General features: G+C 33.3%; 1 protein-coding gene and 1 long non-coding RNA gene across 19 annotated transcripts in view; both read left to right on the top strand.

Moving 5' to 3' along the window:
- The window catches only part of LOC128221935 (trichohyalin-like), a 315,209-nt gene that overhangs the window by 224,833 nt on the left and 64,992 nt on the right, over window positions 1-25,384 (top strand). The window lies entirely within an intron of this gene.
- Window positions 669-16,073, top strand: LOC128221938 (uncharacterized). The gene is made up of 3 exons (XR_008259033.1): window positions 669-968; window positions 11,854-12,253; window positions 15,972-16,073. It is a non-coding gene; the product is annotated as an uncharacterized LOC128221938 (long non-coding RNA).

Raw genomic sequence — 25,384 nt, 5'->3', positions numbered from 1 at the left:
TTTTGGAAGTTTGTCTAATTGACCCGCCAACTTCCGGCCCCAGCGGGCTTTCGCAGAATAACACGGGTTGTTTCACTATCCCGCGGGATTTTTCTCCCGTTTTTCAAAAGCTGGGGAAAGATCCCGCGGGGTTTCAATAATACAAGATTCAAGTTATTTTAGCTCAAAACAACATCTTATATCAAAAGGAGCATTATGTTTCGACACCGGAAGTGAAATAACGCGAAACAAAAAAACCCGCTTTTCAGTACGGGGTTTTTCTCCTGCGGGATAAAACTTCAACATTTTACCGATAATGCAAAATCCGTAAACCCCCACATCTAAGCTATTATATTATTGTTATGATGTTAATTATCACTTGTTTAAGGATTTTGAAATACTTGCTTTTTATATAAAGAACAACACAAATTTTATGTGTGTTTTTTACGGGAGAAAAACCCAGCAAAACCTGTTTTGACTATTTATGATTTAAAACGCGATTATTGCACTTCATTTAAAGCGAAAACAAATGTTACTACATATGTATCTTATATGTTTAATATAACAACCATGTTAGTTATGTAAATGATATTATTAAAGGTAATTTAACTAATTTCGAAACTTATGAAATAGTGTAATGTAACCGTTTTAAAAAAAATTATCTTCCCTTTTTAACCGTCTTTAAAAATACTGCAGGAATGAAAATTATACGTGACGTTAAAGAGTTGTAACGTTAAAAAGATAATATCGCTTAAAATTGTTTAATTATTGTTACTTGAATCTGACTTTAAACCGGTTTAACACAAACATACAATTACAATAATCAATACCAGGGTACATGTATCATGCTGGAAAATTACGAATGTGTCAGACGAATTATTTTGTCTTTCCTAGAAGATAAACAAAATCATCGCGCTTTGCAGAACGATGAATCAGAATGACTGAATGACACTAAGTATTGCAAAATGGATATATCCCAAACTTCAATGGTAAGTCATATATTTTATTTTATTGCATTTTTGTGTGGCTTGTTGAATATGTATCAGGTAGATCTACTTGACACAAACAATTTTAATAAGAATATCTTAATACACATATCCCATATATAAGGCGATTATTGATTATGTGACTTGCACCTGTGGCTAAGAAGTTGGACAACTCTTGGTTATGCACCAGTCAGTTGTAACCCCCCCCCCACCCGGTCCGGGGAATGGCAGGGACTTTGACTTTCGGTCCAGCTAAGCCCGGGCAAAGGCCCATTTTCCCCAGCTATCCCCGGTATACACCCACTCTCCGGTAATCACGGCCACCCCAGTTCCGGAGAATAGCGGGGACTTTGACTTTCTGTCCAGCCAAGCCCGGGTAAAATCCTTGTCCTGCAGGGATGAACTGCCGGTAAAATCCCTGCCAAATGATCCCGTACCCCAAGGACCCTAGGTAAGGCCTCCGGTAATCACAGCCTTCCCAGGTCCGGAGAAAAGCGGGGACTTTGGCTTTCTGTCCAGCCAAGCCCAGGTAAAATCCTTGTCCTGCGGGGACAAACTGCGGGTAAAATCCCTGCCAAATGATCCCGTACCCCAAGTAGTCCAAATAATTGTACGTTGACAGATTTTTGATATGGCAAATCCTTAATGTACAAATTGTTTTGTACCAAAAGTGGGTAGTTGTTGCGGGTTAAATCATATTGCGTCCATTAAATATCATAAAAACAAGTAATATAACCAGATTATGTTATTTTATATTAGTTCCGTACACAAAAAATAAGTATCCAGCGAATAATTATGAGTTTGACGGTCTATCTCGAAGCTTGTCGGAGGTGGCCGACTTATTACTATTGGGTCGAGTTGTTCCGTTTGGCATAATTGTTGTCTGTGTCAGTCAACTTTCGTTGTATTGGAAAGGTAAATAATGTGTTTTAATGCATTAATTGCTTGCTTTGTGCAAAATAACTTTTCTTTTACATGGTAAATTATGAATATAAACCTTTATGATCAATTTCAACCATAAAATACTTCACTTAATACAATTTCAATATTTTTCAAACACCTCCGGTTTTTGCCCAAACCCGTTTAGACATAAGGGATTGGAAGAAACCTGTATAACACGTCTATTATTTTAGACTAGTACCCCAAGGACCCTAGGTAAGGCCTCCGGTATTCACGGCCTCCCCAATCTCCTAAAAAAACGTCCAGAAAAAACAACATTATTATTAAAAGTATTTATTCTTTTCATGAAAGTATTTTGCCTGTAATTGCGCATTCAACATCCTAATGCAATATAAACTGTCATGATCTGCCCCCAGATTTCAGATTTAGTAAGCTTCTTATGACACAGACAACAGTTTTGCCTATACTGTATATGATCTGCAGGTTGGCGCATGATTATTATATATTAATGGCATATTTAGCTGACTGCAGTGGTCAAAATTGACACCAGCCCAAATGTTTTGTAGCAGGGCTTGTTAAAAGAAGCTTGCACCTCCAAAAGTTTAATTGGATGACTGTGACTCAGTATGTGCATGTTTTGACATATTTTTGTTACTGTTTGGACTTTCTGGTAAAATAGTTGTGCTTGTTAGATGTAAAATTCTTCCCTCAGAAAAATTGTATCCATGGTGTGTGTTTTTCCATGTAAATGTCCTTATAACTAAAACTATAGTATATATGTCACTGTTATGTTGGTCTAAATAACTGTTTCAAAGATGTGATTACTTTCAATGTACCTGTCCTCAGAATTATTAATTTGTAAGTTGTATACATGAATGTAATGTCTGTTCGTGAATAACTGTTCCCATGGGGTGTATCTCTTGATTGTACTAAATGTCCTTATAACTCTTACTATAGTATATGTCAGTGTAATGTTCGTCCTTGAATAACTGACCCCATGGCACGTGTCTTTGTAATGTACCATACATTTTAGAATGACTATTATGATTATTACTATATATTGAAAGTCAAATGTTATGTCCGTCCCTGAATAAATGTCACTATAGTGTCATTTTTTGTTATAAAGTACATTTTAGAATAACTATTTATACTATATTGTATGTAATTGTAATGCTTGTCCCTGAATAACTGTCCCCATGGTGAGATTCTTTGTAGGTAGATTTAAGAATACCAATTTCTGGAGTGTGTGTCAATGTTATGTCCGTCCCTGAATAACTGTCACCACTGTAATGGGTGTGTCATTACAATGTACATGTCAGAATTACTATTACTATTTAGTATAATGTCATTTAGTCAATGTATGTTTGTCCCTGAATAACTGTCCCAATGGTTCAATTCTATGTAAAGTAAATGTCAGGATAAATATTAGTATATGGTTATTGTCAAGTGTGATGTCTGTCCATAAATAAGTCTCCTCATGGTGTGTGTCTTTGCAATGTTCATGTAAGAATAACTATTACTAACTATTACTATATTGTGTGTCAATTAAGTCTAGTCAATGTAACATCCGTCCCTGAATAACTGTCCTCATGGCGCTTGTCTTAAAATGTTAATATGTCAAAATAACTAGTACTTATAAAAGTGTATACATCAATGTAATGTCAGTCCCTGAATAACTGTCCCCATGGCATTTGTTGTTACAATGATAATGGCAGAATAACTATTTCTATAATGTATATGTCAATGAAATGTCTATCCCTGAAATGTCCCCATGGTGTGTGTCTTTTCATATCAGAATAACTATTTTTATAGTGTATGTCAATGTAATGTCCGTCCCTTATTAACTGTCCCCATGGGGTATGTCTTTGCAATGTTCATAAATTTCAGAATAACTATTTCTATATAGTGTATGTCAAATTAGTGTGACAGGCCCTGATAAACTTTCCCATAGTGTGTGTCTTTGCAATGTTCATTTCAGAATTACTATTTCTATAGTGGTGTTAATGTAAAGTCCGCCCCTGATTAACTGTCCCCATGTAGGGATTCTATGTAAAGTACACATCAGGATAATTAATTACTGTATTGTATATCAGTGTTATGTCTGTCCCTAATTAAGTCACCCTAAGGGTGTCTGGTGTGTGTCTTTACAATGCTCATGTCAGAAATACTATTATTATAGTGTATGTAAAGGTAATGTCCGTCCCAGAGTAACTGTCACCATGTAGCAATTCTGTGTAAAGTACATGTCAGGATAACTAATCCTTTATATTTTTATGCCAATGTTACTTCCACAAATAAGTCTCCCCATGGCTGTCTCTGCAATGTTCATGTCAGAATAACCATTACTTTAGTGTATGTCAATGAACATTATGTTTGTCCCTGTATTGAACTGTCCTCATGGTGTGTGTCTTTTCAAAGTTAATGTCAGAAATTCTATTACAATACTGTATGTCAATGTTATGTCCATCACCCTGACTAAATGTCCCAATGTAGTGATTCAATGTCAGTACATGTCTGGGTAACTAAATTTCTGTATTGTCAATGTTATGCACCAGTCAATTGTAACCACGGCCCCGGCCCACCCCACTCAGGTCCGGGGGTATACCGGGGAAAAGGGCCGTGTTTTTACTTTCCAAGTGGTCCCGCAGGGCCGGGTGACTGCGGTGGTTTTGTCATAGGGCCAAATTAAGCCAATATTGGGCCTTATATAGAGTCTCTGTGGTGCGGGGGCATTTGGCCGGGGTTTAACCATCAGTTCGTCCCCGTAGGGCGGGGATTTTACCCGGAGTCGGCTGGACCGAATGTCAAAGTCCTGGCTATTCCCCGGACCTGGGGGGGGGGGGGGGGGGGCTGTGGTTAAAATTGACTGGTGAATTATAATATCAGTCCCTAAATAAGTATTCCCATTGGCGTGACTGTCATGGTAATGTACATGTACCCATAATTATTACTTTAGTATATTATTTTAAAACTAACAGTAGGATGTCAAAATGACTTAATTAATTAAATACACCATGATAAATGATAATATATCATGAGTGGATGGTACTCTGTAATTGCAGACACTGATATTATTTTTTTTAGTTGGAAGATTTTACTATTGTTAAAGTGTGGAATAAACAGAATGTATGATGAAATGGGTTTCATGTCTAATGTCTACACTCATGCACAATATTTTGCTAAGAATTGGGCGCAAGTCCGCTAACGCGTTCGCAGGGGGTACTTTGAATGACTGGGGAATAGCACAGTAGTGCCCCTAGTGTGCCTCCTTGTTTTAAGTCCCTACTAAAAGATTACTGTTGGTCAGCCTTAGAGTATTTGAGGTTGGCTGATGAAGTTTTCTCAACAGTCAGAGACTTCTGTTCAGGATTTCCATTCCTTTATTCTAAGAACCCCTGCGAAAAAGGTTCATGAAGTTCATGAACTATTCCAAAAATTCATGAACTATTCCAAAAGTACATGAACTTCCAAATAAGTTCATGAACTTCAAAATAAGGTTATGAACTTTGAAATAATTTTTGTGAAGTTCATGAACCAAGTATTGAAGTTCATGAACTATTATTGTGATAATTTATTAGTTCATGAACTTTTGACCAGTTAACTGAAAGTTCATGAACCACATTTGAAGTTGATGAACTTTTGAATAAGTTCATGAACTTTGAAAGTTTGTTTGTCAAGTTCCTGAACATTTTATTAAAGTTTAGAAGAACTGCAACGTAAGATTCAAGTTTGCATTTAAAAATATCTTTTCTAGTTGTTAATGTATCAGTCAGACAATTGTAACAACGCCCCCCCCCCCCCCCCCAGGGCAGGTGTACATCAGGGATTGAGAGGGGAACGTGAAATGTTTTTACCTTTCTTGTTCATCAATTTCGTATACAGATGATCTGAGATTTGTGGCTGAAGGAATATTCTTAACAAAGTGTTGAAAAACAAAAGAAGATTTTCTCATAAACCGAAACAACTGGTTCTGAAATATTTATTGGTTAAGATTCTTAAGAAATAGCTTTCCCATACAACTTTTGTTTTAGTGACCATGCTGTACATATATAATTGATAGGCATTCGTAGTCGTTTATGTGATTTTTAAACTTCAAAATTGACTTACGTTTTGTTTAAACAAATGTCTTGAGTCTTGGTGACGGCAATGTTCCAAACAGTAGTTTTTAATCTCCACTATTAGACAGCGTGAAAATGTATTTACACATTGGCTGATAGATGGTAAGATAATTAATAGCTATGATTTCTTTCCTCACTTAAAAAAATTGCAAACACAGCTGAATGACAGCAATAAGCCGCCATTTTGAATTGAACCGGAAGTACATTCTGCAGACGATAATGGATGAAGCTTTCGTTGTGTAGGTCATTAAAATGACCAGGATGGCAAACTGGTGAGTTTTTACCTATCACTTGTAAATTATTGTTGAACTAAATTGGTTTTGACTCCTTACTAAATGTACAACGTTATTCAATGACAATATCAATTGACTGTAAATTGTAATTTCTGGAAAGAGCATGTCAATTGACAATTTGATTTTTCAAATTATGAATTATATGTTTTTCTTACAAAAAATCATTAGAACTTATTGTCACAATTTAAAGAAGTCGCGAAAATATGTGACAGTTTAGAATTGTGATATGTGACTGCATTCATTTAATGTTCTTGGGTGATTGTCAGTGTGCGAAATTAACCTTTTTTACCTGGTAGCCAATGGGGCTACAGACTTGGAGATTTCTGTAGCCCAAGCCAGACTTCCATAGCCCACCGGTTAACAGAAAAACGCATCTTGAGTACCTTATATGGTTAAAAACAAGGAATGATATGACAACTGTACAGTATCTTATTATATTTTGTATAAAATGCAAGTATGGTGGTTGTGTGGTCCTGTGTTGCTAGGGGGCAGGGGGGCTGGTGGTGGTTCGATGGGGGGGGGGGGCTGGTTCTGTCAAGGCAGTTGGATTGTTGATGAAGGGGGAGGATGGAAGTCCTGTCAACATGTGCTGCTTAAGTGTGGCATTAGTGACAGGATTTTACAAACATCTATTTCATAATTTTCGTTGATTATTTAAAAAAAAAACACACAACAAAAACAACATCCAAACTTTAATATCTGACTAAAACAAAAAAAGTATTGACAGTCCGAAATATGATTTCCGTCAAAATAATTATTTTCAAGCAGTATATAGCGTATAATTGCTTGACAAGGGAGATTACTGCAACAGAAAATATCCATAACAAAGAGAGATTATCCGGAAGTCGGTCAACGGTGTCGAGGTAAACATTTACCCGACATTTTTTTTAACCAACAAGCCCGATGATTTCATCGCCAGTCGGGCTACCTTAAAGGATTTTTTTCGTAGCCTGGGTCAGTTTTTCGTCGCCACGGGCGATCGGGCTACCGTTAATTTCACAGATTGGGTGAAGAAAACATGTCTTACATATAATTGTTTATGATATTCACTAAAGTAAATTGTCCATTTCAGACTCAATGGAGACTAGTAAAACACAACCAATTATGCAGTTACTCAGCTATAGATGTGGCGAAAGTGAGGATGTCAACTTTTCCTGTTACCGGTACGCCTGAACCCTGATCATGTTGCCACCATACAGAGCCCCAACCCACCAACATGTAGATCTGCAGATGCCCACGTGTTCATGACACTACTGACTAGAGTAACTGGTAAGGGTTTAAGCTAAGATAATTTTAAAAGTTATGAAGTTTTTTTGTCATGAACACGTCATAGTGGATTTCAATGGAACCAAATACATATTTGACAGAAGTGAGTGTTAATACAAAGTCATACATTTATTGTTTTTCCCGGGAGGACCCTTTTCTCTCAAACATAGCAATTCAATTACTAGAGCAATGCCCCTTAACTGTCATATGACTCAAGAACTTGACAGTAGATTGCAATTGGTATCACTTTGAGGCTTAAATGTGAATCGTCCTCTACCTACAATTAATACTTGCTAATTTTGTTTCAACTGCATAGTGAAACTTAAATGTGAACAGCTTAAAATCTCATCCATTCTTTAATCTTCTAGAGTTAAAATAATTTAAAATTGGCCTTATTTAAAGGAAGAAGACGTTAATTATGTATTTTAAACTTGCTTTTTATCATCAAAAGCTAAATTCAATGTCATATATTTTTCAGGGAAAACAGACTTAAAATAGAGGAAGGCAACTGCCGGTTGAGAAAGAAAAGGAGGACATGGGCGATACATATTACTGAACTGCAGTATAGAATCATATCATCTACCAACTCCATGTTAGTTGTTGTGGAAATCAACATTGATACAGATATAATTTTTGAAACTGTTAAAAAAGATGAATTACACTATCTTAACTAGAGAAGAAGTGAAAAACTGTTCCTGTACAGTGCAGGACTGCTTTACACAAACTAGATCCTGTCAGAAAAAAATTGGCAAGTCGCAGTGATTAAATAAATTTGAAGCTTACACACATTCTACCCTAAAGAAGACCTATCATCATCTGCAATGATATTACATCATTTGGCAAGGTCTTAGGTGTATATACTCACAACAGTGTTATGTGTCATAAAAAGTGGAAGTGTTACAAATGGGCGACTTCTTGACATTAAACCATAGAACTGTCATATTTTATAATGATTAGTCTTGTTTCATTATGACTTCTTAACCCATTATGAAAAACAATGAATAATTATTATAAATTAATGTGTGTTCAATTGCATAACTATTGAAAGTACATTTATTAGAATATTTATGTGATGGTCAAGTTTTATTTGCTTACAATCCACTAATAGTCTATTACAGTTGTGATCATCACATTTCTACATGTTTATTGCATAACATTTATAGTTCCCAATTATTGAGTAAATTGCTGTGATCATAGTGAAATTTTGTTGATGAATATTCATGAAATTCATAATATTAATTTGCTGCAAAAAGTTCATGAAAGAAAAATGACCACTTATGATGAACACTTAGTTCAGTTACTTTTAGTTCATGAAGTTCTTGAAATTTGGTTCAAAAACTTTAATTAATTGACTTTTAGTTCATGAACTTCATGAATAAATTGGCCATTTTTCCTTCATGAACTTTTTATTAAGTTTTTATTAAAAAGTTCATGAAGTTCATGAACCTTTAGTTCATGAACTTCATGAATAAATCGGCCATTTGTCCTTCATGAACTATTTAATGAACTTCATGAACCTTTAGTTCATGAACTTCATGAATAAATTGGCCATTTTTCCTTCATGAACTTTTCATTAAAAAGTTCATGAAGTTCATGAACCTTTAGTTCATGAACTTCATGAATAAATCGGCCATTTGTCCTTCTTGAACTTTTCATGAACTATTTCATGAATAATTAATGAACTTCATGAACCTTTTTCGCCGGGGAATAGTGTTCCTTTTAAATCAGCGATAACAAATAACACAATTGCAATTGCAAATCCAGTATGATTTAAGGCTATTTTATATGAATTTTTCATATGTGGCAGGTATATTTTAGAAGGCTTTTGTTTATAATTGTCTCTGTGGCTGCATTTATGCCACTCTGATCCTGTTGTTGTTGAGATAATGAAGGTCTGCCCGTGCCCTATGATGGCTTGATCCCTTAACATATATACCCAAGTGTGACTGAACAAAATTTTGAAACCAAAGGGGGGAGTTTTACCCCAATCCGTTGATGGAACTTTTGCTAAAGGAGTATTTTTGTACCATTAATAACCTTAAAATTTTCTATTAACAAAAAGTCCACACTTAGAAAATAGTAGGAGAGAACATAATTAAACTTTTCCAATAAAAAAAATCTTCATCAAGATATGGAAAGGGCCCTTATAATAGCCAATTAAACTTAAAATTAAAAACAAAAAGTAAGACTTGTTAATTTCTCTAATTACTCTGCACTCTCACAGATATACCATTTTGACCAAAAAAAATTGTTTGTCTTGGAAAGAGCAAATTTCTGCCTAGATATCTGCAAATACATTAATGATATAAGATTGCTGACAAAATCAGATCTTAGATTTTCACATTTTTCTGCTTGAAAAATTGATGTTTTTTAAGGAAAATGCATATTATATGATTTTTGGATTTTTTGTTAGTAGTTTTATTTATATAACTGGTTCTATGGATTTTTGCAAAAATTGGCTGGTTCCAAGGCAAATAATAAAAAAGTAATGTCAAAACGTTCAATCTGTGAGAGCGCAGCTTTAAGTGCACCATACAAAGAAAACTGGTAAAAATATTGAATTAATTACACTTAAAGCCAAATTATGTTTAAAGTGGGACCAATAATATGTTATCTTACTCCCAGGTTTAAACAATTGCAAATAATAACAATAGTTAAATAGTTTTGTCTGGCTTTTCTTACACAAATAGAAACTATTTTTTTAATCAAACAAAATACATTAAAACGGCATATCCAGAATATCCTTGAAGTAATATCAAAATGCCAACATGAAATGTACAAAAAAACAACATCTGAATTAAATAACAATTAGCCACTTTAGCAAAATGGAGAATTATGCATTTAAGATATTCACATAAAATTCACCTCAATTTTTCCTTTCCATATGATTATAAATATTTCTTTTTTCCCCCTCTTTGCTATTAGCCTATAAATAAATCAACATGACCATAAGCAATTATTTTAATCAATTCTGTGAAATGCTATGAAATTGAAGTTCAATTCTAAATTGACAGTCATGTATTTCTTCCAATATTGTAAGGATTTATATTTTAAGCATAATTAAGGAACATGTATTTTGATCAATTAAAGTGCATGACTGCAGATTATGTTTAATTATCTTAAATAAATTATAAGCCCATTCATAATCATATTTATAGCACCATTTTCAGAATAATGATTGTCACATTATTTAACCAGGCTTTCCCTGTATACAACTGTCATTCATAAAGAAACATTAAAAGGCACTTTAACTCAGCCAATCAGATGTCAAAATCAGTGAAAGGGGTAATGTCAAGTCCAGTGAAAGGGGCGGAGCTAAGATAAATACTGACATGAAATGTAGATGGATCTTACCAACTGAGGAACTATTTTGATTTTCCTCATTTGGTTGTAATGAAAATTAAACTTTTAAATTGATACAATATAAAAGTGAATTATTAAAGCAAAATAATGACACCAAACATGACACATCTTCCATAAAGATTAGCATTTTGATAAACGTCCTGGAATTGTTATAATCAAAATACCTTGCACCAATATATCAAATCCTACTCCCACACAATGCAAGGTAATAAAGTAAAAATATATACAGTATGCAGCAAAACTGTCTTCAAATTAAATCCTTGATTAGGCCAAACAAATATTCTTAGTTTCTACTAACACCCCCCCCCCAAAAAAAAAGGGTAGATAGGAAGGCATTACTTTTTTTTGGACGACCATAATTCTTTAGCAAACTGACCTGTATCAGGGTATTACTTTAGGTCTCTGAAAAAACGCATTTTGATCAAAACGCAAAAAAAATAATATAGGAAGAAAAAAAAATCAGATGGGTGTAAACAAAGATATGTATAGGCCTTATTATGTCCATGTTGTCATATCAGTGATCAAAATAATCACAAGCCCACCAGCCCTGCAAATGTGAAGTTCTTTCTTGGCTGTCAGGGGCCTTGGGGGCCCACTTCAACTCTTGATTTATGTTAGGTTCTGTTGAAAGTGTTTGAAGCAAAATACTAGTTTAAGAATATTGGCTTTAAAAGTCTCCATAGTAACACTTCTAAACCTAACACATGGAGTGAATTAGGGGGTTAATTGGGGGTAATAAAACACATCTTGACAGTGACAATTTAAGTTTTAATCTTTCAAGTGGTGGTTCAACTAAGGAGGGATATATATATAGTCTGTAACATTCTAAACTTTAGCATAAAATGTTAAATTAAACTTAAATTTAATAATAAAAAATATCATTAAAATGTGAAACTTTTTTGTCATTTAAAAAAACTTGTCACAGCTTCACATTCTCTTATTTTTAAGGCCTTCGACATATTTGAGTGGGATCCTGAAACAAACCCTGACACAACAACTTCTTTTACAAGAACAACCCTGCGTATAAGAACTACAATACTTCTGACAAAAACAAACAAAAGCAACTCCAGATTTATGAACAACTCTGATTACTAGAACATGAACACCAACCCCATCTTCAAGAACAACAACTTCAACCCCAGAACATCAACACTTCCTGCAGGGACAACTACAAAAACATCGGCTTCAAGATCAAATTCATCCTAAACACAAACATCAGCAACAACAGCTACCCGAATAAAAATACTCGAACCACAAGAACACCAGCAACACACTCTTTAAGAACACCAGCATCATCATCTTCTTCTAGACTTGCAAATGCAACAAACACCAAAGACAAAGTTGAATGGTATGTATATATGAATGCAAAGTTTTGACATACACATGTATAAGATATAGTTATTTGTCTTATTCCATAAATATGACCTACTCATTAGAACGTCATTGATTAAATTATGTAATTAAATAAAACTAAACAATCAATTTGCTATCATGGATTCTTTAAGTCAATGAGCATATGACTTTTTTATTGTCTTTTAATTTTGTTAATGTCTCAAAAAAGAACGACTGTATGCCTCAAGTTGGATGATTTCCATTAGATTTGAAACATTATTGAAGTATTCAACAATATATTTTGAATAGGATTTTTTTATTAACCAGGTTTTCAACGAAAACCGGGTTATTAGAATGAGGTTGTTGTTGGGCGGGCGGGCGGGCGTGCGGTCGGCCGTCAAACATCGGTTTCTGTTCAATAACTTTAGTTAGCATTGATAGATATTGATGAAACTTGGTGTGTAGGTAGCTTATGGGAAGAGCTAGCTTAGGATTGCTTTTGAGGGGAGAGGGGCTAAGGTCAAGGTCGCTGTTACTAAAAATAGAAAAATGGTTACTGCCCAATAACTTTAGTTAGCATTGATGAATATTGACGAAACTTGGTGTGTAAGTTGCTTATGTGAAGAGCTAGCTTAGGATTGCTTTTGACTGTGGAAGGGCTAAGGTCAATGTCACTCTTACTTAAAATAGAAAAATGGTCAAGGTCACTCTTACTTAAAATAGAAAAATGGTTTCTGCCCAATAACTTTAGTTAGCATTGAACGATATTGATGAAACTTGGTGTGTAGGTAGCTTGTGTGAAGAGCTAGCTTGGGATTGCTTTTAAGGGGGGTGGGGCTAAGGTCAAGGTCCCTGTTACTTAAAATAGAAAAATGGTTTCTGCCCAATAACTTTAGTTAGGATTGATATATATTGATGAAACTTGGTGTGTAGGTAGCTTATGTGAAGAGCTAGCTTGGGATTGCTATTGAGGGGGGAGGGGCTAAGGTCAAGGTCACTGTTACTTGAAATATAAAAATGGTTTCTGCCCAATAACTTTAGTTAGCATTGAACGATATTGATAAAACTTGGTGTGTAGGTAGCTTGTGTGAAGAGCTAGCTTGGGATTGCTTTTAAGGGGGTGGGGCTAAGGTCAAGGTCCCTGTTACTTAAAATAGGAAAATGGTTTCTGCCCAATAACTTTAGTTAGGATTGATAGATATTGATGAAAGTTGGTGTGTAGGTAGCTTATGTGAAGAGCTAGCTTGATATTGCTATTGAGGGGGGAGGGGCTAAGGTCAAGGTCACTGTTACTTGAAATAGAAAAATGGTTTCTGCCCAATAACTTTAGTTAGCATTGACCGATATTGATGAAACTTGGTGTGTTTGTTGCTTATGTGAAGAGGTAGCTTGGGATTGCTTTTGAGTGGGGAGGGGCTAAGGTCAAGGTCACTATTACTTAAAATAGAAAAATGGTCAAGGTCACTGTTACTTAAAATGAAAATGGTTTCTGCCCAATAACTTAAGTTAGCATTGACCGTTATTGATGAAACTTGGTGTGATGGTAGCTTATGTGAAGACCTAGCTTGGGATTGCTTTTGAGGGGGGAGGGGCTACGGTCAATGTCACTGTTACTTGAAATAGAAAAATGTTTTTTTGCCAAATAACTTTTGTTAGCATTGATAGATATTGATTAAACTTGGGTGTGTGGGTAGCTTATGTAAAGAGCTAGCTTGGGATTGCTTTTGAGGGGGCCATCTCTATTTGATAAAAGTAAAGATAAAGTCATACAACAAATTAATTGGCTATAATTTCTGATTGCCCATAACAAAAACCTGTCGCATTCCCGCGCTTCTAGTTGAAGATTATGTTCATGCAACATACCTACTTTATTTGTGTGCAATGTAGCCATAAACTTAAAGGGACTAGCCACCAGGTTGGCGAGTACAGTATTTCTTCAAAATAAACCTAGAACTGTCGATGTGATCATTTAGATGGCTGATAATACAAAAGGGTTATTAGTACTGTGTTTTGATCCGGGAGGTTGTATTTAACTTGAGTGGAATTTTGCAGATTCGGATTTCACAAGGCACAAGCCTCCTGGATCAAAACGCCATACTGATAACCCTTTTATTATATATAAATTACTAATTTACTTGTTACATCACTTAAAAGCCGCATGTTTTCATAATAAATGTCATTTTAAAGGGATTGTCTCACAGATGATGAAATAGCGAAAAAACAAATTGTCGAAAAATGACATAAGCTTGGCATCGATGTGTACAATGCATTGAAACGTACTAATTGAAGTACCACATAGTTTACAATTTATTTAAGTTTAGCAGTTACTTCGTATTTTTCCATTAAAAAAGATTACTGGGTATGTGTACAAGGTAGAATTCATTCCTTATGCGTGATTGGTTAGAAGGTGTTAACACGTGAAGTTGGACTTGGGTTTGACCCGGTCTCTGACACAATCTTTTTTTTTTTACATTTTGGTACTTTTTTTTTAAATCAAAGCGTAACACATTCTATTAGATAATTGTCCTGAGATTCGTTACAGAAAAAAAAACATTTTTTGGTGAAAATCTGTGACACAGTCCCTTTAAGGACACATTATTTTGTTTTATGACATCATTTTAACATCACGCATTGACACTTGTAAAGTTGTTATGACGTGACGTCACAAGAGTTGAAAACGGATGTAGTGCACTAGAGTGGAATACAGACTACTGTATTTGCGATATGTATTACGTGTGGATAAATGTCGGGTATATATATAATAAATAATTTTACATGATTAAAATTGACAGAGCAATCATTTATCTATCTCATTTGGGTTTCCTTGTTTAAAAAGAGCGAATTAAGTTTTCCAAGTTTATATTATATCCATTTACAAATACAGATAATATAATGATGCTTTTTTAAACTTACTGGGATATTATATGTGGTAAACACACCCCAGAAAGTTTCATATCGACAAAATGTGCAAAAGCTGTGAATTAAATTATGTGTCTTAAGCAATGTTATATAGATATTAAAGTAAGATTAAAAGTTATACTCTAGTATATCAATTGTATGTAAGTTTTTGACAGTTATCTATTTTTTTTTGCAATTGTATCATCATCTGGTGTCTAGTCCCTTTAATAAACACTGTTAAATTTATACATTATTGAAAAAAATGACAAGCAGCAATTGTCATTACTTGATTGTTACCCTTGCCTTGGGGTTAAGTTTTGCATTCAGGTCAGTTACATGGAAACTATCAAAGCTGTCACTTCGAAACTTGAGGAACTTGTACATATAATACCCTTATTCACATTATACCCTAAATATATTGAATCTCACCTGTTTTTAGGGTAAAAAACGTGAATTTTGGTTGATTTTGAGAAATGGACACTAAGCTTCTTCATAGAAAAGAAAAGGATTATGCCTTCAATATATCAAACTCATTTGGAAGGGAATGGGGAGGATGGGGGATATTTTAGTATTTGTGGACTATAGTATAATTTTTTTAAGTTAAAAAAAATAATGTGCTTAGACGGCCGCTTACAAGCAAACTATTAGAGCTATCACTTTTAAACATTGGAATATTCACTTTCAAATGTACAATATAAAATAAATTTACAATAAAAGGATATAATCAGACGAGCGTTCAGAACCCGCAGGTGGTGCTCTTGTCATATGCCAAATGTGCTGGTATAAACAAGTGCCTTTTTTGTGTGAAATTTAAAGTTTCCTGTCTTAAATTGCAGGCTAACTTCAATGGAGAGGACAGAGTAATGGCAAAAAGAGGATCATTTTAAAGAGAGGAGGAAGAGGGATCTGAGGCCAGGATATCAGATTCACGATGGGGGAGGGAGGGGGGGGGCGGTGGATCAATTTTCGAGAATTATTGACATACATGTGTATATATATATATATATATATATATATATATATATATATATATATATATATATCATGGTAGGAACTGTTTACCTTGTCAACTGTGACTTAAATATTTAGTTCTTGTGTCAGCCTGTGCTTATCTCAAATATTTAATGACATTTTATTGGTTTGTTTGATAGAAATGATAATTATATAACTATTAAATATAATTGGCAACAATTTTAGATAAAACATTGTAACTCAAGTTAACTTTATAATAGATAATTAATTGTTTATATTCTTGAATCTATGTTTTGTGTTGTTTTTTTCATATATCGAAAATATTTTTCATGAGTGGGTTTTTAATTTTTTGTCGGTCTCAAAAGAATTAAACAACTTGTGTTGAATTAATTTGCTAGACTGAAACTAGGCTGTTAATATTGGTCAGTCTAATTGAATCAGCGAATAATATGTACAGCTAATCGGATTACTGACCAATAGAGGGAATTTAGTCAATTAAGATTGACTTAAAGCTGCACTCTCACAGACTGAAGTGTTAACAACTTCTTTATTTTTTGGGTTGGAAAGAGCCAATTCATGCGAAAATGCATGAAAAATAGTGCCATAAGACTGCATACTTTCTTATTTAAGTTCAAGAAGTGATATTGTATCATGCCATTACACATTAATTTTCGAACAGACATCTATAAATCTGCGATCTGATCTTTTGTCAGCAGTCTGATTTACAAAACATAATTTTTTTGTAGAAATTTGCTCATTTAAGACAAAAAAATAGAACAGCTGTCAAAACCGTCAATCTGTGAGTGTGCAGCTTATTTGCATATTTTGAACTTATGTTTCTTCATTCGTTTATTTCATTTTTAAAGTTATTATCAATTTAGATATTAGAATATTGTTTTTATATTGATTTATAAATAAATAACAGTATTATACTAATATCAAAGTAAATTTGTACTGGCAAATTTTAAATGGACAGTAAAAGCTTCACACTCACAGTTATACAATTTTTACAACTTTTATATTTTTTGTCTTGGAAAGAGCGTTTTTTGCATAAATTTCTGCAAACCAGTGATAAAAGATTGCTGCCAAAATATCAAATTGCGGACTTTCATATTTATGTTTGAAAATTAATGTTTTATTGCCTAAACCGTTTCTAACGGCTAAAGGAAAATGCATAAGACATCAATTTTTGAACTGAAATATAAAGATCTACAACCTAATTTTTTAGCAGTCTTACTTAACTCTTTTCTATGGAATTTCGAAAACTATGGCTCCAAGACAAAAAAAAAAAAAAAAAAAAAAAAAGTTGTCAAACATTCAATCTGTGAGAGTGCAGCTTTAATAAATGGTTAAATGTTGTTTTTTAATTCTGATTTTTATAATAAGTTGATGATCGCCATGTATCGTTGATAAAACATGTAAAAAAATTAATCTTGTTTATTTTCCAACGCTGTTTTGCATTTAAATTTGCTGACATAATGCTCTCCAAAAAACTTCTGATATGTGGTTTTAAAATGTGTGTTCATCCTTTATTCAGCTAGTGGATGGAATTCATTAAACTACTGTATTCAGTACACCATGCAGCTCTTCCAATTGTTTGAAAGCAATTATTTCACAGAATCTGATAATAGAGGGACCAGACTCAAGATTCTACATTTCAAGAAAAAGTGAAAATGGTCAAAATTTATCATCAAACTGTTATGTTTGAACAGTGTACAGTGCACTGAATCTTACTTACTTATGTAATCATATACGTTGAAATTAACTCACTTTGTCTACCATGTAAATCGAAGTAAATTTAGAAATAGCAATCATGTATTTATCTGTACTAACCATGTGACCTTTACATGCATAAAGTAGATATGCTAATACTAATAAACGGGAAAATCATTATGTGCTATTTTTTAAAGATTGCTTGTCTCAGAGAGAGACAGTGATGAAATATTTTAAACACATTAAATGATGTAATATCAGTCTCATAATAATTGGTATTGATTCGGCTAGGCTTGTTTTGAGGTAGTATTGAATATCTTGTTTTTGGATCATCTGGTGTCCAAGTCCCTTTAATGTATATCTGGGTGGGAATCAGCCACCGGGGTCAGCCACCGGGGCTGAGTAGGAGACAATGCTAGTACATTGTCTATCATGGGTTTAATCCCCATATTGGACGCCCTTATCCGTACAGTTTTACAAACCCTTTAACATTCAGTATAAAACATTGTGTACACAGGGTATAGATAACAAAAGTATAACATTAGTATTAAATGGGTTGTGTCACTTGTGTGTGTGTCTATGGGGGTAGATTTTTGTGAAGCAAAAAAAAAATGTAGTCATTAATGGTATTTTTCCTAGACAATAAAATAATTATAGATAATTATTAAAGCTGCTCTCTCACACATTGAACGTTTTGACAACTTCATTAATTTTTGTCATGGAACCTGAAAGTGCATTCAAACCATTCATATAAGACTGCTGACAAAAAAATAGTCACAGATTTTTTCTTTATAAGTTAATTGTTTATGTTTCATGCATTTTTATTAAACTGTAAGTAACGGTTTATAGAGATGAAAGAAGTTTTTTGACTGAAGTTTAAAAATCTGCTATCATGTATTTTGACAGCAGTCTTTAACCACTGGTTTTAAGATAACAATAATGGGTAATTCGTAGACAAAAAAAAATCTGTTAAAACGGCAAAACTGTGAGAGTGCAGCTTTAAAATGTTAAGTGGCAGTGAAGGGGAGTGGGGTTGGGGGTTAGTTATCCATTATTTAAACGAAATTATATATCACTTGGTAGTTCTTCAATGAAATTTTAAAGCCTTGAATGAAAGTGATCATGTAGACAATAAATTAACTGGAAGATCACTGATGGCTATAACGGCTGTATATCGACGATACCGACGGTTACATACAACTAATTATTAAAATCTGATTTTTTTTTATTTAAAACACATGTTAACTTAATATTATTGACTCAATATAAATATGTAAAACAACTTCACTTCTTAAACAACATCCAACCGCTGGAAATTGAAATGGCTTTTGTAGTTGTGTTTTTTTCTTTAAATAGCATTCCTGATTTTTGCTGGGTTTTTCTCCCGTAAAATATGCATTAAATTAATGGATTTCTCAAATGAAAGAAATGACTCTAGAATAGTCATTCAAATTAGTATTTACATTAAAGTAATGTATTAAATCTCAAAAACATAAGGCTTGAATTGATTTCTTTTTTTTTGCTAGAATGTAGGAACTTTATCCCGTAGGAGAAACACCCCGTACTGAAAACCGTTTTTTTTTTTTCGCGTTATTTCACTTCCGGTGTCGAAGCATAATGTTTCATTTGATATAAGATGTTGTTTTGAGCTAAAATAAATTGAATCTTGTATTATTGAAACCCCGCGGGATTTTTCCCCAGCTTTTGAAAAACGGGAGAAAAATCCCGCGGAAGTGTGAAAAACCCCGTGTTTTTCTGCAAAAACCCCGCTGGGGCCCGAAGTTGGTGGGTCAATTAGACAAACTTCCAAAATCATTTCGCAAACAAAAAAATCCAAAATCATACCTAGATGAAGCCATCTAACTATATTATAGGTCAGTATTCGAAAGTATTCAGTAGTATGCGAAATCTAGGATTTGCAAACACAAATTGGAGGTCGTTAATTATAATATTCGTTTCAAGGAAAATAGACTTTCAGAAAAATTACGACTAAAATTATATTTTATTAATTATTTACGGGGCCTCTATTACGTGATGGGTCTTAATAACTAATGAAGTGGCAAAAGTTGGCTTTATAATTTGGCTAATATAACAAATAACGAACACTACAGATAATAGTTATTCATATTGAACGACAATCTAGCATGCATTTAGCCTAAATTAATAGAAAAATAGCTTAAAATAAAAAATCATGTATGAATAGAACATTAAGAACATTTATATATGTTAGATATTTCTAACTCAATTAAATTACCAAAACCGATATGCTATCTACTTTTAATACTTCACTGAAAGTTTAATATTTTAGAGTTTTGATCTCAGTATTTTTGCTAAATGATGAAAATTCAAACAATCATGACACAATTCAAGACATTTCTACATTCGTCGTTCATATTGTTTTTTTCGTGCAAATATCACCACGTTAGTTGCCATCTAAAAATGACACTGGAAATAGTTTGATAATGGTCTACATTTTAAAAAAATGGGTACTGTATGAATGAATCGAAAAAAGATAAAACAAACGGCATGTTTCTAGAAGTATTAAAGTATACAAGAATTGAACCAGAATTTTGTGGAGCTTTTAATAATTAAAATATAATTGCACATATAAAATACATTTTCACTTACTCTTTCATCTGGTACAATTCCTGAAATGCTCAGACCTATACATAAAACATACGATGCATTACATTCCGTAAAGTATAAAACTAATAACAATAATAAAACAACTATTAAATTTTCTACTACTATTAGTACTACTACTATTATTAATAAACATAATTTTAGTACTTCTAGTGCCACTGATACTGCTACTACTACTACTACTACTACTACTACTACTACTACTACTACTACTACTACTACTACTACTACTACTACTACTACTACTACTACTACTACTACTACTACTACTACTACTACTACTACTACTACTACTACTACTACCACTTCAACTACTACTACTACTACTACTACTACTACTACTACTGGTACTACTACTGCTACTGCTACCGCTACCGCTACTGCTACTGCTTCTGCTTCTGCTTCTGCTACTACCATTGCTTCTGCTTCTGCTACAACTACTATTACTGCTACTGCTACTTCTGCTGCTGCTTATTTTACTGCTACTGCTACTGCTACTGCTACTGCTACTGCTTCTGCTACTGCTACTACTACTGCTATTGCTACTGCTACTACTACCACTCTGCATTTACTACAAATTGAATCTGGTTGGGAAACTTTAAGTACTAGACGCGCAAACTTCTTCTCTTCTTTAAAATGAAAAATGGTTTTACGCCAGATTACTGGTCGGTTTTGGTTCCCCAGACAGTAGGACAAGCTTCATCAAGAACACTTAAAAATTCATCAAATATATCTAGTTTCCGAGCCCGCACATCTTTGTATATGAATTCATTCCTTCCTTCTACAATATCTGCATGGAATTCTCTTCCAGTTGACGCAAAGGCTATAAACAATATCGTTGGTTTTAAATCATTCATCTATTCTGATAAGCCCAAAACACTTAGAATATTTTATTACCGGAAACGCCGGCTTCAGGTCCTGCACACTCGACTACGCAACGATTGTAGTTCCCTGAATCACCATATCTATGTTAAAAATATTGTTCCCTCACCATTTTGCATGTGTGGAAGACAGGAGAGTACATACCACTATCTCTTTATTTGTCCTCTCTTTACTGAACAAAGACAAAATATGTTTAATACTGTTCAATCTCTATCTGAGGTTACCCTCCGTTGCTTACTATATGGTGATTACACACTGACTGAAGAGCAAAATAGTACTCTGTTTGATGCAGTTCATCGTTTTATTTATTTGTCAAAAAGATTTGAAAGCCAGTGATCGACTCAAACCACCAACACTCACACATCTTTTACTTTGCCTCTCCGTCTTCTCTTCTTCGTTCTTTATCATACTATATTTTTTTCTACCTCAATACAGTTGATTAATTTAGAATAAAGTTGTTTTTTTTCTACAATAAATGTTTTTGCATTTAACGTCTATCATTCAATTGCCTAAATTTTAAACATTATTTAAAATGAGCTTGTATATTAATATGATTATAACTCCATCACTATTATCCGCCTCAAATGCTAATTGTTATTTATCATAACAGGGAAAGGAACTCTATTAGTTCATTTCTACCGTTCCAATCCTGAAATTTGATTATGTATGTGTATTGAAATGTTGATAAATTTTGCTCAATAAAATATGTTTAAACCAATTGTGATAAAAAAAGAACAACAACATATCCATACCAGCCAGTCCAGTTAAAAGAATAAAATCCTCTTAAACAAATCATTTAAAATCTGGTTTTTGTTGTATTTGAAATAATATCAAAACCAAATGTGCATTTTATTGTATAGTTTAACTCTAAAACAAAATGTATATTTTTGTTATGATGAAATTAAATTATAACCTTTTAAAAGTGAAAAAAATTGTTTCCTAAGTTGCCAAATCGATTTATCTACATTCAGTTGGTCATGTGACTGCACTTCTTTTCTGTTCTGAAATGACAGTGGGAAACACAAATAGTGCTCCAGAATCTTACTTAAGTCCGTCAACAAATAACCTCGCCAATCACTCGCCCAGAATGTTAAAACTCCATGCATGATAATGACACTGGCCATAAATTCAGTACACTTATACTTCTGCAAAATGCTGAAACATAAGCAGCATTCAACGAGAGCTTATTAAATTTCGGTGACACATACCCCATATTGCCTGTGCAGTTCTGTATAGCCAGCATTTAATTACTCTTATATCGTCCTAAATTAAATCCATTGAAAATTCGGCGATTAATTACATACTCGTGATCTTTATGTGACTTCCGGAAATGTTACATGATTTAATAATTGTGAAATATATTTACCTTGACGGTAAACGTATTAATTACATTTTAATGTTAATGTTTTGAACAGTTTCAAGGAAAACAATGCATATTAAAGTACTATAATGGTGTTGTGCCGATGTCAATAGCGCAAAAAAGCACTTGTCTCTACTTCTGAAAGGTCCTCGTTAAAATATCCCGATTTATTTCTCCGCCTTGCCAGATAAACTTTTTCTATCGACGGCAATAATAAAGTATTCTGCATTTTTGCAACAATTCGTCATTATGGGTTGATACAAATGTTCAAAAAAGAAGGCGTTGTTACAAATTAACTATCAAAAAGAAATGTTATGAAATGAATTTTAATACTATTGACCCCTTAGCCCAGTCATTGGGAATGCGCAGGCATTTTCATCAAAATATTTAAATTGCTTTCTGATTACTTATCATGTACAAAGTAAAGTTCATCAACTGATGTCATCAGATTGATAACTTACTATTGTTTAAACTCTTTCCAGTTAATTCATGTCTCAACATCAACACCAAATATTTAACTTTTCGCCGATATAAAGTATATATGTTTATTTCAGTGTAAGATCGATATTTATTTCACGAGTGTCGTAGAAAAGCATATTTCGCCACTCGTGATACGATCTTACACTGAATATATATATATATATATATATATATATATATATATATATATATATATATATTTTTTTTTTTTTTTATTTTTTATTTTTTATGCTTATTTTCGGTGTCTTAATAGTATTAATCAATTTTCTTAATTACCCCCTTTTTTGAATAGGGTGTGTTTTTACACCGTAACCGGCGGGACGCCCCTCATGCAAATTATATATATATATATATATATATATATATATATATATATATATATATATATATATATATATATGTATATATATATAATAGCAGATTACAAAGCTGTCAACTTTCCGGTTTGTTGTGAAAACGTTCTATGGATATTCGTTTTTATAGTTAATTATTTGCTCGTTTTTTTTAGGTCAAAGACTTTATGAACATTAACCAATGAACTTTTATTAGTGCAAAAAATAACGAAAACACTTATATTTTAAGCGGGACATAGATAAAAAACCAAATTACTACGCCGCCATTTATTAAATGGAAATTAGAAAGGTCGACTGTCGTAGCAAAACAATTGCTGATAATCATTAAATATAAAACATTTCTCTTAGTTTGAGAGTGTGTTACATCACACATTGATATTCAGTCATCTTACGGTCAGAGAGAAGTCTCGTTTGCTTGAAGACAGTTCGATTTCCAGATAATGATGAGGACCACGCTAGTTTGTTGACACATTTTGAGGCCTGGATGGGGTTAAAATATATCAGTAAATCTGTAAATTGTTGTGTGAATTTTGCGTAAAGTTTGTATTACGTATTACAACGACAAACAGTTCAAATTACATTTGAACGATGATATGGCATTCTATTTATGTTTAAACATTTGTTGTTGTGTGCATATTAGCTAGTTTAATCCCAAAATAATCTAGAGCTCGATTTAAGTTCTGTCACACGTCCGTTCAAAAGTTGAAATACCCTCGTGCATTGATATGGATATTGATGCGTGTGGTATATATGCGGTGATTGTATGTTTTTAGCATATCGTTCAAAAGCTGTTTTGGTAATTTCCTTGTGCCTCTTAATATTGGTCTATATACAGATAGTTGACTGCTGTATATTTCAAATGAATTATTGTCGCATCATTGACAACGATATAGCATATCATTCATATCGATAGAATAACATTGTTTTCACAATCAATTTAAAATTGTCAGAATACATGATTTCATGTTTCATTATTAAGTACTCGTTACAAGTCAATGAAAATACAATTTTCGGACATGGCTCGACTAGAATTGTCTCTAATTAAGTATATATGGGAAAAATGTTACGTATAAGCTCTTAGCAACTAAAGAAGTGCCATATAGACAAGAAATCGGTCGATCAAATAATATTTTTGAGTTGTACACTTCAAAATGTGTTTGATATATTTTGTATTACTTGTTCATCAAGTTTAATGTATGATATTTCTATGTGCCTACAGTATGTACATATGTTTGGATATGAGTGTTATGGTACGTCTCCGTCTTTCACTAAAGCTTAAATCATCGCGTGATTGGATACGCGAGGTAATTAGTTTCAATGCGATGAAATAAATCTCAAAAAGGAAGTTATTACTAACTTAATTAAATAACAGGAATCAAATTTGAATCAAACAATGATCAGAAATAATAATAATTAAGGAAATTACTTTTAGAAATCAAATTTACAACTAAGTTAACGACATATTACTTTTCTTGGTCCCGGTTAAAAATGAAGTTCGAACTATTATTTAACTCATATATAACAAATGCGTATTTCAGAGTTTCAAAACGTGTAAAATGTTTCACAATCATAAGTCTCGCGAACTCTGCCAATTTCAATCGAGTATCATCTTAAAGGCCAGGCATTGCTTAGCTGATGTTTTTGCGACAGAGTAACGTTCGCAATTTATTAGCCTCATAATCTCAACACAGAGCAATCAAGGGTAGCATTTTATGCCAGACATATTTCAACAGGTTTTGTACATTTGAAAATTATTACTCGAGGTTTGCTTTGGGGCATACTATCCCGAAAATTTACAATCTCTTAATCTTAACAGCAAAGGATAACCGTTCGTAACAATGCTATT

The sequence above is a fragment of the Mya arenaria genome, chromosome 16 (assembly GCF_026914265.1).
Source record: "Mya arenaria isolate MELC-2E11 chromosome 16, ASM2691426v1".
Classification (NCBI taxonomy): domain Eukaryota; kingdom Metazoa; phylum Mollusca; class Bivalvia; order Myida; family Myidae; genus Mya; species Mya arenaria.
This window is presented reverse-complemented; position numbering and strand designations above follow the sequence as displayed.